Consider the following 16,872-nt stretch of genomic DNA (forward strand, 5'->3'; position numbering starts at 1 on the left):
CTTGACAATATCTGTACATATATCAGTGACATATATGGTGATATATATATTTTTTTTTTACAACAATCATTATTATATATTTCAAAAACAAATAATATTTACATGCCTCCAGTTTATATACATGTCCACCACAAATATTTACAATATCTAAAGAGCGTTAACAATGCTGTTTTACGCATGCGCGATTGACATTTTAACTCATGCGAGTTAAAATAATAAATTCGTGGTTTATAATATAAATTGCTGGCTATTAACCCATGCGTTTAAAAAATATACGCAAGTCCGTCGCACCACAGGGCTACTAGGGAATTGCTTGTCATTGTCGTTGAAAATATATGTTATTTGTTGAAAATATATATCAACATATATTAGCAGTACTATGTAGTTGTAAGGAAACTCGCAGAAGACTAAGAAAAGTCTTTTTATCGAGAACCTTTAAAATACAAAATAAACTAAAAATTTAAAGAGTAAAGATACACATTAATTTTTTGAGGTCTACTGTTCAGTAATATTTTACTATGTATAGTTGCTAACAATTTTTATTTTTTTATGTTTTTATATTTTATGTTTTATTTCTTTTTTATTTATTTTTATAGCTTAAATTGTTCTTTTTACATTTTATTATATTAATTGTTCTTTTATATTTAATACATATCAATAATGGTTTTGTTAATTATGAGTAATAATTAACAAATGGTTTTGTTAATTATGAGATCTTTTAGTTTTTCTTCAGGGCAATAAGATTATACAATTTAGTAAGTTCTATATTTTGAGGTATTGTTTTGTTGTATAAATAGGGGCCACGGTATACAATTGAAAATCTCGAAAATTTTGTTTTTTTTATGGGCAATGTAAAGTTTCCGGTTCCTCGTGTGATATATCTGTTAGCGTTAGTTTGAAAAAAGTTATTAGTAAAATGAGTTGGGACAAGTCCTAGCTTATATTTGAGCATAAATAAAACATTTTGGTATATGTTAATTTGATAGATATTTAAAGCATTCAAGTTTTTAAGTAAAGGATCGGCATGAGTGAACTTATTTTTATTATAAATCAATCTTGATGCGTGTTTTTGGTGTGTATATAGAGAACTTAATTTAGATTTATTTGTACTTCCCCAGGCAATATTAGCATATGTTAGATAACTTTGTCTATAAGAAAAGTAGAGAACTTTCAGATTCTCCTGGGAAAGTATAGTTTTGACTTTGTAAAGTATGCCGATACTTTTTGATATTTTTGTATTTAATGTTTTTATATGGGGTTTCCAAGAAATCGTTTCGTCAATAATTATCCCAAGAAATTTAATAGTTTCAGTTCTTTCGATGTTTATGTTATTAATTTTTAGTAATGGTAGCATGCTTGGTATTTTGTTTTTTTGCTGGTTGGAATGAAACAAGATGTATTTTGTTTTTTCTTGATTTAAAGATAGATTATTTACTTTAAACCAAATGTTTAGACTCTCAAGGTCATCATTTGCAGATTCAAAGAGATTTTCAATTGATGCTGATGAATAAAATAAATTTGTGTCATCAGCAAACATTATTGCATCAAGTTTTTTTAGTGATTGTGGAAGATCGTTATTTTCAGTAAATTAGAATATTTATTATCGTTCGAAATAACACATTGTTGTCTGTTGCACAGAGAACTTTCAAACCAATCTAGGCTAGTATTTTTTATTCCGTATTTTTCCATTTTTTTTAGTAAGATATCATGATTAATTGTGTCAAATGCTTTGGATAGGTCTATAAAAATTCCTAATACAAATTGCTTTTTATTAAAAGAATAACTTATGCTATTAACTAAAACTAAAATTCGTGGTTGGACCACATTCTATGCAGTCCAATTATTGATAATCTAATTATATCTATTTCGGTTTTAAACAATGTTATTGCATCAGACCATAAACCATTAGCGTTTATGATCTCTTGCTCATTAGCAAACTCATCCAAAATATATAATAACAAATCTTATTTTAATATGACAAATAGATCTTCTAACTGGCAAGTTTGTGACAAAGCTACCTTAACACGTTATGCAGAAAAAGTAGATTCTTTATTAAAATCCTTACATGTACCCCTCTATTCACTTACTGAAAATAATCCAAATGGCTACAATACAACTCACGGTATTGATTTATTCTATAACAGCATCATAAATAATTTGCAATCTTCTGTATCTGATACCAAACCTCATTGTAATTTTAAACATAAAAACCATGAATATATTACTCCAGGTTGGAATGACTATGTTAAAGATAAACACGACATTGCAAGAGATGCCTTCAAGAAATGGATTTTTCAAGGAAAGAAGAAACAGGGTGACATTTTTGAAAACATGAAGCGCTCTCGTGCTACTTTTAAATTAGCTCTTAGATATCGTAGAAATCATAATGAACAAATTCAAGCCGATTTATGTGCAAAAAGTATGGACAACACAGACTCGAGAAAGTTCTGGAATAATGTGCGAAAGATCAGTAACAGTAATGCAGCGAACTTTGTTGCTAGTGTTGGAGGTGCCACAGGTGATTGTCTTATTGCTAATATGTGGAAAAATATTACCTCAGTTTCATAAAGAAAATTGAATTTTCCACTGAAAACTTTGATATTATTGTGAGTTGCGTTGACATATCCACTGCAGTAAAAACTCAGAAACTAGGAAAAGCAGCTGGACCTGATAACCTTTGTATGGAATCTTTTATGTATGGTGGAAGTAGATTGCAGTTTTTTATTAGTATTTTTTTAATTTATGCATTAAATTTGGTAATTTACCACCCACGTTATGAGAGGCCATGATTATTCCATTAGTAAAATCTAAAATGGCTGACTTAACAGATGTGAACAACTATAGAGCTGTGTCCTCTGCTATGTCAAAAATTTTTGAGAGTCTTTTATTGCAGAAAATCAATTTGTACAACATTAATAAAAATGATAATTACCAATTTAGCTTTAAACAAATTCACTCAACAACATCATGCTCAAACTATTTTAAAAAGACTGTGCAGTACTACACATCTAGAGGAAGCCATGTATTTGCTTGCTTCAAAGACTTTAATAAAGCATTTGACAGTGTCAATTACTGGCTGTTGTTCAAAAAATTATTAGATACTGGTCTGCCCAAAAAACTTGTTTGTTTGGTTGCATTTTGGTTTAGTAATCAACAAATGTCTGTTCGATGGCAGAAAACAAAATCAAACAGTTTTGGAATTGGGAATGGGGTTCGTCAAGGTAGTATATTGTCACCACTTCTATTTAACTTTTACATACAAGATTTGATTTCATCAATATCATACCTTCGTATTGGATGTAATATAGGTGGTAAATTCATAAATGTGTTGGCCTATGCTGATGATATGGTTCTAATTGCACCTTCTTGGTTTTTTCTTCAAAAACTAATTAGCTTTACAAATAAGGAATCTTCCTTAATTAACATGTCCTTCAATACCAAGAAAACTGTATGTATGGTGTTTAATCCAACTAAAAAATCAAAAGTTATATCAAACTTCTTCCCAGAATTATGTGTGTCAGGATGTGAAATTGCTTTTGTTGAATCTTTTAAATACCTTGGTCATATAATTAAAAATGACATTACCGATGATCTTGAGATAATCAAAGAAGTGAAGGGCCTTTACACACGTCATAAAATTAAAAATGACCTTACCAATGATCTTGATATAATCAAAAAGGTGAAGGGGCTTTACACACGTACAAATATCTTAATTAGACGCTTTCAATGGCACGCCTTCAGTATTGCTACAACAAATGTGCTAGAATGTTTTTCGGATACAACAAATATGATAGTATATCTTACATGCTTTTAGAGTTCAGATTACCATCTTTTCATACAATTATCTTAAATTATAGACATGCTTTTCGTAAACAGTTGATGGCTTGTACCTTGGTGAATCACTCTATGCATTCAGTTATTCAAAGTTTGAAATAATACTTTTCATTCAAAAAACTACGGACCTGGCACCTAATTTGTACATGCCTGTTGTCTGAAATATATTTTATTTATTTATCTATTTATATATTTATATATATATATACATTTATCTTATTTATTATATATCATACACTTATCTATTTTTTTCTTTCTTCTACACAGTGTTTCTCCATCGGTAGATTCATTCAAGATTCTTCCTGATGAACCTACTGATGGAGAAACACTGTGTAGAAGAAAGGAAAAATTAGATAAGTGTTTTTACTAATTTATTATTGCTCTGTTCTTTAAGAACATTGAGCACTCTCTTTGTAGAATACACTAACATAATTTATATATATATATATATATATATATATATATATATATATATATATATATATATATATATATATATATATATTTATTTATATACATATATATATATATATATATATATATATATATATATATATATATATATATATATATATATATATAAATATATATATATATATATATGCGATATATATGTAACCAAGTACTGTAATCTTCTTTAATCATCATTCACTATCATTCACTAAAATGGTCTTTAAAGTAACTTTACTTTTGTTGAGTCTTGTATCTTGCAAAATTCACAAGAGTTCACTCATATGTCAGAAACTCATTTGTCGTGAAACTAGGTAATCACAAGTAATCAACTTTCCAATTCGCTTTCCAGACAATTCAAATCATTTATCTTCTCTACTCAACTTTTGTCTCGTTTCTGATTTTAGTCAGTGCTCAGTTTCTTTACATTCACCCTTAGGTGCTTCTAATGACACACAAAGCCAAAGTTTGAGCTCTTTAAAACTATTATCTTATTCTTTTTTATTATCAGAATCCCTCTATCATTGTACGCCTTGCAACTACCTTAAAGCTGACTGGGACTCTTTCTGTGATTTTCTTTGAGATGGTCCTTGGGTAAAAATCTATCATCTTCCTGCTGGAAAATGTGCCATTACTTTTGTATCTATCGCCAAAACAATTCTTTAGAAAACAAACATCTATTTACAATTGCTAGAAACCAATAAAAAAAGATTTTTTCTAATACCAAAGCCCACTATTTTCATATCACAAAATCTTGTATTTTATCTCTAAAATTAGGCTCTAGAGACTTCTGGACAACTTTTAACAGTGTCTATACTATAGTCAAATCTGTTATTTCACCTCTATTGCATTGTTCAGATTTTGTTATAAAGTTTAGCATGCTGGTCCTCTCCATAAGTTCTTTTCTTACCGTGTATCAGGTAACATCTTTAAGATTATTGAATCCTTCTTTACCAATCATTCTACAAAAGTTGTCCTTTTTATTCTAATTTCAGGGGTTCCTCAAGGTTCTTAGCCATATACTTTTTTTGGTTTACATAAACAATCTTCCTGAAATTATCTCATCTAAGATGGCATTGCGCGCAGATGATACTACCATTTATTATTGTCTTGATAAGAAGCCAACACTCTCTGATTACTTGGAGGGGGCATTAATGCTTGAAAAGGATCTAATTTTTATTACTGCAAGGGCTCTCATTGGCTGTTGAATTTTAACTCATATAAAGCTCAATTTTTTTCTGTTAATCGTTATGACATCAGTCTTTTGATCTTCCTATATTTATAAGCAGTAATGAACTCAATGAATCATCTGCCTTTTGTCTTCTAGGTTTAACTTTTACTTGGAAACCATATATCAAACCTATTGCAAAATACAACAGCTAAGGTTGCATCTCTGTACAGTACTCACCACTCCAGGCAGAACAGAAAACCTTTCTTATTTTATCTTTATACCAAAGGAGGGTTTGAATCAAATTTCTCGAAGCTGCATCCTTCTACAATTTGTAAAAGAAATTCAAGACAATCGAAAAATTGTTTTGAACTTCTTTTACAAATAGGAAATTAAGTTTGTTTTTCCAATTCGATTTTACTTTGTTAATGTGGGAAAACATACGTTCTCTTTTAGGCATTTGTAAACGGACTAAGTAAGAACAACTCAAATTTGTCTAATACATTTCTGTATTCAGCAATAATTATATCTATAATTGTAAATGTTTTTTTCCGCATTTTCAAATAATATTCACCAAACGAATTCTTTAACATTGAAAAAATTTAATTTTTTAAATCAATCCACCCAATGAAAATTTTATCTGTGTCACATCCCCCATTTTTTAAAAGATTTTTAAAATGAGAACTGCTTCTGCTATTTCTTTATCACCAAATGTAATCACAGGGTTTGTAAGCCAAAAAGATGTCTAACAGAAAAACTAAATTACAAAATAAAGGAGATACATTAATATCTTTAAAACGCAAATCCATACTATTTGTTAAACTATTCATTATATCAGTATAAATGTGTTGCACTGATGCATTTGTTTTATTAAAATTTCGTAAAATAATGTTTTGATAAATCGCCATCTTTTTTGACTAAACTTTCAATTAATTTTTTTAAGATTGTTAAAATAATTTGCTTGGTTGAAATATTGTGCAACGAACTATTCAAGAGAGTTTTAAGGTTTTCCATTGTCCAATCAAATTGTTGCACCCTCCGGACAGCTTTTATTGGATCATGTAAATCTTGCTGGAAGCCAATACTCAAGCGTCTCAACAGTGCAAGAACATCTAGATAAACAGATAAATATATTAAAAGAGATGATTTTTCTAAATTTTTGAAAATCTCTTTAACTCAGCTTTTTTTAACGGCAGAGATTCTGTTTGGCTATGAGACTCTATAAAAGAAATATATGCACCATTATTATATAAAGCTATTTTCATATTTGATATTTTCATATTGCATTCCATTTTTGATCCAGCAAGTGTATCCAGTACCTATGATTTTGTTGGTTAAGGAACAGATTTTTTCCAAGCTTCTGATATAAGTTTTAATTCTCATAAACATTTCAGCGACTGTTTATAAAAACAATGTAACTTTACTAAGAATTCACATTTTGCAAATGCAATTATTCACATTTTGCAAATGCAATTATTTACGTTTTGCACAAATTACTCACATTTTGCAAATTCAGTGTACCTTTCAAAACCAGCTTGTAATGCAAGCTCTAGACGACGGTTGAAACAACGTATTACTTGAAGCCATGGAGATTTTTTTTTTAGTTAAAGCTCCAAAACCAGAGTGAACACCATGATTTATGCTTGCTCCGTCTGCATTTAACCCTAATAGTTTTTTAGTCATGTCAGTTATTCTAACTCTTGCAAATGATTGTTCAAGGCAGATTTGTAAACCACAGACATTATGATTGCCAAGGTTTTCGACCAATAAAAGTTTAATGTATGGACTGTCCTCAAACAAAAACAATACATATATTAATTCTGGTTCCAGAGTTGTAATATCACAACCGTCATCATTTAAAATTGAATAATATCTTGACAAAAAATAAAAATTGAATAATATCTCTATAAAATAATTTCTGAAATAATCTTAAGCAATTTGACCAATGTAAAAATATCAGCGGCTTGATTAGTTGAATAACTAATTGAAATATTTTGTTGCTAATATTTTTTGCCTGCTAGATAACATAGATTGGAACTTAATGTGAAAAAAACCATACCAACTTATTTATACTCTATTGATAATAAATAAAACCGCTATTTTTTGTTTATAAATAGAGTCTGCCATTTGTAAAAAAAGGCAAAATCCTGAAGCCAATGTGTGAAATAAAAGTTAAAAAATGCAAGTCAAAAGTTCCCAATAAATAAAGATAATTTTAGACAGATTTTAAAATACGTTGCTCTTTTTCTGGATAACTGATTAGAATTCAGTTTCTAACTTTTAACTAAGAAAAACTTATGAAAATGCTTTAGATATCATACTAATGTAAAATTGTTCTATAAAAACTTCTATAAAAACTTCTATAAAAACTTATAAACTTTCTACTTTATCAAGTTTTTATCTCAAATGTAATTTTTATATAAAAGTAGTTTCTGAAAATTAGTTTCCTATATTAATATCTATATAATATTAATCCTATAAAATATTATTATATAGGATTCATGATATAAAACCCTTTTCTTATGTATTGAATTTTTTTAAGCTTATATTATTTAGTGTTACTTATTATATTTAGTTTTATTAGGTAAGATTGTTAAGAAAATAACTTCGTGTTTTAAAAAATAAAACGTAAAAAGCTTTTTAGTTTTCGGATTTTATTTTGGACTATATATTCAAATGCGTTTTTTGTTGTGCTGGTAAACATAAATTTATTAAACTGTTCATTTTTTCATTGTTCATAAATTGTTCATAAATTTATTAAACTGTTCGTTTTTATCAAACAACGTAAATGTTGTATTTATTTTTGTTAGTTGCTTTCAGTGACGAAAAAGAATTTTGTCAGTAACTAATTATGATATAAAATCTCATTATAAAACCATATTATTACTATTATTTTTATTTTTATTTAAAATTATGATTTAAACTTTAATATTTAATTCATTCTATAAATCAACAAGAAATGTTTTTATCGAACTAACATAGATAAGGGTAAAAGTATTTTAATTGAAATTAGAGAAAGCTCTAAATGAAATTAAAGAAAGGACCCTCTAAAGCCTCTAAATATTTAATAAAGCAATGTAAAATCAGAAGAAGATAAAGTATTTCAAAATCTGTTGTTTTGAAAATAATAACAATTTTTAAATCTTTTGCAATGTCATTTCAATGCAATGACATCGCAAATGACGGAAGCGTTTATTTAAAAAAGAAAAACGCGTTTATTGAAAAGGAAAAAAGAGAAAAGGAAATGCGAAGGAAAATTTTTTGAAGAATAAAAAAGATTAGTTAAAAATTAAGTAAAATAAGAAAACTATTAAAAGAAATAAATGAATTATAAGATTGAAGAAAAATAAAACACGAAAATGAATAAAAGAACAAACAGATTTAATAAAACAAAAACAAAACAAAGAAACTCAATAAAAAGCAAAGTATCAATTTACAAGAAAAAAGTTCGAAATAATAATAGAAAAAACTAATTAAAACGTAAATATAACCAGTTTTTCTACACTTTTTTTTTCCGGCAAAAATAACAAAAGGTTAAACACGAGATTATTATTTTTTTATCTTATTTTATTTCGTAGAAGTTTTTATTTTTGCATATTGTTTTGTAGTTTATGTGTTTGCCTTTTTGTTTTTGTGTAAAGTTTGTTATTGTTTGTGTGTTTTTAGCTAATTATTTTTGTTGTTGTTCTCTGTTTTTCTATTTTACCACATTTTCTACACCTTTTTTTCGCCAAAAATAACATAAATTTTTGTGTATCGCCTTTTCTTTTGCGTAAAGTTTGTTTTTGTTCGTGTTGTTTTGCTAATTATTTTCATTTTTGTTTGTTGCTGTTATTGAGTGTTTTCATATTATTTTGTCTTATTATTTATTATTTTTTGACTTATTTTTTTTTTAAATTAATTTAATTTACGCATGCTTTTATTTATTATTATTGCTTTTAATTTTTTATTTAGGTGTCACTCCAATGACTAGTTTTTGACTATATGAGTGACACCTAACCTAATTTTGTTAAATTATATAAAATTTGTAATTTTTCAATTTTTGGTTGAATAAATAATAATAATAATAATAAATATTACCAAGATCAACAACGTTTTTTTTAATTAGCCCTAGCAAATCAGGGATATCGGAAAATGGGCATTCTTTTTTAGCCAAGTAGTAAGCTGCATTTAATTTCTTCTTAAGTGAGTCACGATCTTTTTTAGTAATTTCTTGCAGCCCTTTCCCAATATCAGTGTTTTTGTTAATATATTCTTTATAACCTTCAGCACCCTATTTACTCCAATAATCGATGAGATGTGCTTTCTTATGTTGTTTATTATTACAATGGCTTCTTACACTGCCTTTATTAATTGATGGCGTTCCAGGACAAATCCACGAAATTTTTTTAATGTTTATGATTGGAGATTCATATTGTTTGCAAAGCAAGAAGTGTAACCTTACAACATTGTTCCCCTAAATATACTCAAACTTTAAATTAAATTCATTTTCCCATTTCAAAACAGTACTTAGTTTACAATGGTTATCTTTAGTTTTAGATAAGAATAATGATTCCATATTTTTTAACATTTAGTTCACTTTATCAACTCTCCTTTCAATTAAAAATATATTGAAATTTCTTCCAAGTTTTTAGGCCATTTCAATTTGCTCAACATGGTTGAAAATTGGAACATCATTTTGCAAATTAAAACTATTAAAGTCTCAATGCCATAGTTTAGCAATACTTTAACCCTTTACTACCGTCAATTTTTCAGACTAATTATTATAAAACTCCACTGACAATAACAAATAATACCATGCTGGAATTTTCTGGTATTCATTACAAGCGTTATATACAATATTATATATTATTTTTTTAATAAATCTTTTTTTTTCTATCATTGGAATATTTTTTTTTTATAATTTTAGGGACCTAATGACAGGGCTGTTTTTGTTTTTTTGAGGGTGGGAGGATGTTGGAGGAGGCTTGGCATACCCTCTTGCCACGGCACTGATTAACCTAGTAGGAATGTTTTGAAGTAAATATTTTTTATAAATATTTTTTAAATTATATTTTTATATATATGATAAAACATAAATTCTATTCACTATCCACGGAAAAAAAAAGTTTAATTATGAAATAAAATATTTTCTTTAAAACATTTCTATATTTTATTATAGAAAAGAATATAAAAAGAGTGATCGCAATTTAACTTTTTCCACTCTTAATTGTAAAGTTTCATGTTTCTAGTTTCCACTTTTCAAAAAATACACATAAATTTTAAAATCATCTAGTGAAAATTATAATAAAGTTAAAGTTGCTGTACCGCTAATAATAATGCTTTAAAGTATAATTGTAAACACTTTAGAAGTTGGTAGCGTAATGAAGTTGGTGGTTTGATGTAGCCTTGATGTAGTTGATATTTAATGTACTTTATTTAACATATTTATATTTCTTTAAATTTTTTCATATAACATTAGGTGTTTGAATCCTGTATTTCTGATTTTTTTTTCCTGTGTTTGTATTTACCTAGCTAGGTAAATATAAATACTTAATAAAGGTTATTACAGCTGTTAATCTAGCTAGATTAACAGCTTTTTCATACCAGATTAAACATGTAAGTTACAAGAGTCTCAGTGAAATTAGTTATATTTAATTTCTAAGATCAATAAAAACTGTTAACAGTTTTTCAAGAAACAAAAAATGTAAATACTAGAAATTTTACCCGAATTTTGCAACCACTTAATTTACCCCTTGTACATATATAAATGCAGCATTAGACCTACACAGATAAGATCCAATATACATACATACATGGATGAGATCCAGTATACATCACTAAAACATTAGGTAAGTTTATTATCACATCTAATTGTGCTGCTGCTTCTACATTAGCTCGTTCTGAATCTATTATTAAATATTTTATTTAAGGCTGCACAGAACGCATAAATTCTTTTATTCCTATAACTCTTTGAGGCACAGAAGAATCTAGCAATTGCAAATTTAATTCTATAGATCTTTGATTCATACCAACAAAATTGTTAGAACTTAATCCAAAACCTTCATATTCATCATCTGAATTTCCCTCATCTGATCCATCTGCTTCATCACTATCATCTGAATTTCTTAAGATACTATATCTCCCATCATCACTATCGTATTCAGTCTCTGATGACATTTCACTATTAGCGTTCCACCCTTCAGAACATCGATCTTCTATATCTTCTGCTTCCATTGATGCTAAAATATCATGGTCATCAAAATAAGCTTCTCCATTTCTAAGTTTTTCTTTCTGCTCTCTTTTTATTTCTCTTTTTTTAGTTTGATATCTTTCAAAACGATCTTTAAAACTGCCCTTTAAATTTCGTCCGTTTTTAATAAGATCTTCTGTAATATCAGAATCTTCATCATAGCATTCTTCTATACCACCAAAACTCTGGTCAGAATCAATTATATCTTCTATATCCGAACTGCTTAATATTTTCATTTTTTATCGTCCCATAAAAGAATATTTCTAATATTATCTCTTTCTTTTGTTAGTAACGTTTCTAATTCTTTAGGAAGCAAATAAATCAACGCTTTTAATTTTTGCACTTCATCTAAATTTAAACTTTCATTATCTTCATCATCTATTAATTCGACTAATTCTGTGCTTCCAGTCACTTTTGACGAGCCTAATAGCAAAAATTTATTTTTGCTTTGGTGATATAGATCTATAATTTCCTGTCTACTAAAACCTAATAATTTTAATGTTTCCATTTCATAAACATATCCAATAAAGTTCCAGTAATCGAAAACTGCATGCTCAATCTCACCTAAGCTTACGGCACTGTGGCCGATAGCAGCTTTTCTTATATTTGCATAAATTGCTGCACTTGTTACTGTTAAACCGGCATCTTTATAAGACTTCCTAATTTGGTGTGCAACCACAGGTAGTGTTTCAGGAACTTCAGCACATTTTAAAGCGCCATTTGCTAAATTATATAATTCTACTATTAAGTCTTTATTGTCTAGCGTTATTATTCTCAAAGTTTCGTATGGATTCATGTCTGCACCTGCTTGATCATTTTTCAGACCGCTATTTACAAGCAGAATTAAGTCGGTATGTCTAAAACAAACTTCAATACCCGCACGAATCTTAGCTGTAGTAGCACTGGTATAATCCAAAATAATTACAGGAAATTGCTTTACACCCATAATTTCTTCTAATGACTGACCCGAATCTTGATTAGTGGAATCACAATGTCTTAGATCAAAAAAGAGAACTTCAGCAACTTTTGTATCTTCAGATTTTTTACTAGTAGCTACTTCAAAGAATTCACTAAATGCATTTAAAACTGAGCCCACAGCTTCTTCAGCTTCGTAGTACATAGAATCGGAAAGAAGTTTATAGGAGCTCGCTTCAGTATATTTTGTGATTTGATATAATGCAACATAGGTAGCTAAATTTATAGCTCTCATTCCAGTTACCAATATAATTTTTCTTGAGAAAACTGTAGAATGGACTTCATCATTCAATTCGCCTTCGCAATCACTGTCACTACCAACTTCATCTTCAATTTCTTGATAACCGTTATTTTTAATAAATTCTAAATTTTTTTCTGCAAGTTTTTGATACAAACCTAGTAGTGTTCTAGTCTCAATAGCAGATGATAACCTCTTGTCTAATTTTTTATTTGATGCTAGTGCTAGCCTAATATCTCCTACTATCTGTCAAAATTCTTTATCTCTCTTGATTTGAACATTCTCTACCCATTTGTCATTTTTTATAAATGTAATAAATCCACCCTCAAGATCAGCGTCTTTGATTTCTAGAGTTACAACTGTTTTATAGTTTAGTCTGCTCAATAATATGCGTATAGGCGCTGCCATATCTGGTTTTTGTTGATCTAGCTCTTTTAATATAAGGTTTCACATTTCCAGCTTTCAACTTCTTTTGGTTTTATAGCTTTTTTTTGTTTTTGCCGTTTTTCATAGTCATTTTTTTTTTTGCATCATTATAACTATCAATTTCTGCATTTATAAATTTTAGCTTTATTGATTCTATACCTAATTTGAAGCTATGGCCTGATTCAAGTAAAGGCGATAAAAATTTATCCCATAAACTTACTAATCCTTTAGCTAAAACCACTGTATATATTCTTGGCACAAGACCTACGTTGATTCTAAAGCAATCTCCTGTATCACCAACACTTGGTAGGTTATGCCCAAAGCTAGATCGTAGAACTAACTCTATCGGCACACTTTTTTCCCAAGCTATTTGATTAGTAATTGCAACAAAATATGCAGTAATTAATTTATATAACCCACCTTTTTCTGTTTTACTTTTAATGTTTTTAAGTTTTGGAGTTGTTATACTGACTATAATATAAGAGTAATCATTCTTATAATAAGGGATTATGCCTGGTAATTTTGACTTAGGATCTTCAGTTTGCGAATTAAAATTTCTTATTACCTCTTGACAAATTTTTCCTTTATACAGAAGTACTTCATTGTAAAGATATTGTTTGTCAGGCTCGTAGCTTAAAACAACTTTATCCTTCTTAGGTGTTATATCTTTTGGCGTACTACTATATAAAATTTCAGCATATTCTTTATTATCAAAAGGGCTATGAAAAACACCAGTTTTAGCTGCGGTTCCTTTAGCATAAATATGAAAACTCCTATAAGCTTTATCATTTAGTTTTGATAATCTATCTGCATTTCCACCACGACTTGTTGAACGAAAGTAAGTGCCCCAATACTCCTTACTTTTCATATTAAAAGCACTGGTATGTTCAAACCTAGTCTTATATTCACATATCGGAAAATAATATGGATTATTGGCTATATCTCCTTGATCTTATGGATTATTGAAATATGGATTATTGGCTATATCTCCTTGATATTGGCTATATCTCCTTGATCTTATGGATTATTGAAATATGGATTATTGGCTATATCTCCTTGATATTGGCTATATCTCCTTGATCTTGTAAAGATAAAGATTCAAGTTTTTTGCGCAATTCTTCATCAATACTAGACTCTTCTTTTTTTTCTTTTATAACTAACTTCTACAGCTGATTGATCTACCGTTAAAAATTTTGTAGAATAATTTTTCAATTCTTCATCAGAAGTTTGAGGATAATTACCATCATGAGCATCTAAATATGTAATAATCACAGAATTAGATAAACAATTTCCATCACCTGGAACATTATATTTAGATTTACTCATTTTTATTCTTCTCTATTTTGTTAAATTCTTTGGATCATTTATGCATTTGAACCTTTTAATATAATCATTTACAGCTAATAAATGACCTGCATTTTCTTTAGATTTTTAAATAAATTATAATAAAAATATTAATTTAGTAATTGCTTATGAGATAAAATAGTATTCATTAGCTCTATTATTGTCAATTTTTAGTTACCATAGCTATATGGATATAAACTTGAAATAGTAAATTTTCAAAAAAGTGCTAAATTACAATAAATTTTTAAAATTATTTCAAAGTATGCAAAATATACAGTAATCTAAATTGCTATTTGATTTCTTAATTATAAAAATATACTATGTACTTGACTTACCATGCAACAAAAACATTCAGATTTATTGTATAAATTAATACTATTAATCTCAATAATACAAACCATTCTAAATTCTAAATTATTTAATAAAAATTTAACTAGCTCTATATCTTACTTATTTATATAATAATATTTAATTTATTTATTGTATATATATAAGTTATAGTATATTATAAAATTAGGTATAATAATTAAATAAGAAATATTAAGTTAGTAAAATCTATTACAATATCTGGTAAGAATCAGATTGCCATACCTAAAGAATTCGAATAACATTTAGAAAGCAAAATAATTAAACTAGAAATAGTAAATAATAATGATGTAAGAATGATTCCAGTAAAAGATGTAGGTGGTAGTTTAACAGATTTTGCTAAAAAAAATTTATTAAATAATTTTAATGATATTAGAGCACAGGCTTGGAATCAAGTTACTAAACAAAGGTTTATAGAAGGATAAAATGGATATAAAAATTATTGATACCAATTTAATAATTAGATATTTAATTAATGATCACCCTAAACATTATAAATTAGCAAAAGATTTTTTTGATTTACTGAAACTTGGCAAAATAAAAATTTATCTTGAACAAACAGTTTTTACAGAAGTTGTTTTGGTATTATCTAAAATTTATGAAATACCCAAGTACAAAATTAAAGAAGCTTTAAGTGGAATGTTAACTAATAAAGGTATTTATAATAATGAAAAAGAAGTGTTACTTAAAAGTCTTTCCATATATACCCAAACTAACCTCCATATCGTAGATTGTTTAATCGATTCTAAAGCAAGATTACATAACCTTGAAATAAAAAGCTTTGATCAAGAATTAATGAAATATTCTTTATCAGATAAGGTAATAAATAAGCTCAATGAATAATTGAGTTGTTAACAACGAGATAGTACAAAAATTATGTTAAATATTGTCTTTAGTTTCCATGAAGATATAGCCATTTAGGCGAATTATTATTATCATTTACATGTAATTAATGCTCCTGATTTATGGACGCAAGCCACTACAAAAGGATTTTAAAATTATATAGTTACTTCCATTAATTGTGCTACTCCATAAAGTATTATTATTTCTTAGATAAAATATTATTTTATAGAGTAGCACAATTAATGGAAATATTAGTTGATCTTTTATTTGACCCTAATAAATGCGATTATAATACGGTTATTACGACAATTTGAGTGTATGTACTATTAAATGTGTTAATGGCTTTTTTATTAAAAAGTTTTTGGATTTTAGAAAAATGATCAATTAAATGCCATCAATTACTTTAACGTAAGTACTAATAAAATTTTTGATTAATTTGCGCTAAGCTTTTCATTGGACACTATGTTAAAAATAAAAATGCCATATACATAGCACAAATTTTTCTTAAGCATCGTTTTTAATGGTGGGTGTTTAATAAATTATTTAATAACCAGTAATTGAAAATAATCCTTTAGTAAATTTATGTTAGATTTTTTTATGACTTTCTAAGTCTTTTTAATGAGGTTTAATTAAGCGTCTTATGGACAAGAAGGATTATTATGATAGCAACCTTGGGTTGTTATTATATCAACAATCTCAATAATCTTTATGTAAAAAAATAAAATTACAAAAATAATAGTTTTTGATAAGATAAAATAGGTATTATGCCAATATCTACATGCAATGCTAAATTTAGTCCCCACCTCGCCTTGAATTAGCCTATTAATCTAATAAAATAATGCCCTTAAATATTTTAAAATGTATGTGCGATGTTACTACTTTTTTATAAATTCATATTTCACAATTTAATTACCACTTCCTTAAAATAATTGCCAATAACTATCGCTTCCTATTACACAAAACCTTAGTGGCATATCATTAAAAACTCGACATGGT

Source organism: Hydra vulgaris, chromosome 03 (genome assembly GCF_038396675.1).
Source record: "Hydra vulgaris chromosome 03, alternate assembly HydraT2T_AEP".
Lineage (NCBI taxonomy): Eukaryota > Metazoa > Cnidaria > Hydrozoa > Anthoathecata > Hydridae > Hydra > Hydra vulgaris.